The 738-nt window shown below is 44.6% G+C and overlaps 1 pseudogene; it reads right to left on the bottom strand.

The window, feature by feature from the left end:
• Positions 1-6: 6 nt before the first annotated feature.
• LOC102261995 lies at positions 7-578 on the bottom strand (annotated as a pseudogene).
• Between the last annotated feature and the right edge of the window lie 160 nt (positions 579-738).

Raw genomic sequence — 738 nt, 5'->3', positions numbered from 1 at the left:
TATCTTCTCAAAAGGAAGAGAAAACAAAAGAGTTCTTCATAGGAGTTTCTTCTTTATCTTAAAAGTCAATGATCACAAACCCTCTGGCTTCCCTTCAGTGTAGACCTGCATGGCTGACTATGTTACTGCCTTGACTTCCATTCCCTGAGGATGTTTGGGCAATGAGAACTCTTCTCCACACCCAGTTGACCATAATTTGACATTTACTTGCTCAAGACTAAGTACATTCATTTCCTGAGGCAGGAAGAATTCCTCAGCACTGAACTTACAAAGCCAATCATCCAAAAAGTGAAACAGAAACCCACTCCTTGTGTTTCTACTTGTATTGCTAGGAGGGGCTCTACTGTCTCAGTATCTGTCATGGGCCCAAACGTGGCCATTGCACGTTGCTTGAAAGCTTCTCCGGAGCATCTCCCCACGCATGTGCCTGGACACCCACTGTAGGATCCAGTACTCGTACTTCCATCGACTGGAGGATCCTTGGCCTTGGTCGCCTTCTGCTTCTCGTTCAAACTGTCCTCCCGAATATCTTCCTCTTCCTGCGCTATGACCGCAGCCTTGGGCATTCTACTTCCACCCTTGGGCGCCACAATTTTTAAAACATGCAATACCGGACTTTAGTCAGGGGCACTGACCTCTTTTCCTTAGGTTGTCAAATGAAAAAAATGTCAACAACCAACACAAAATGGCCATCCGGTGTAAATGAATCCAAATTATACTTTTTTAAAGAATCAGATT

This window comes from Myotis brandtii, unplaced genomic scaffold, assembly GCF_000412655.1.
Source record: "Myotis brandtii unplaced genomic scaffold, ASM41265v1 Scaffold42949, whole genome shotgun sequence".
NCBI classification, from domain to species: domain Eukaryota; kingdom Metazoa; phylum Chordata; class Mammalia; order Chiroptera; family Vespertilionidae; genus Myotis; species Myotis brandtii.
The sequence above is the reverse complement of the archived record's forward strand: the minus strand, read 5'-3'. Positions and strand labels throughout refer to the sequence as shown.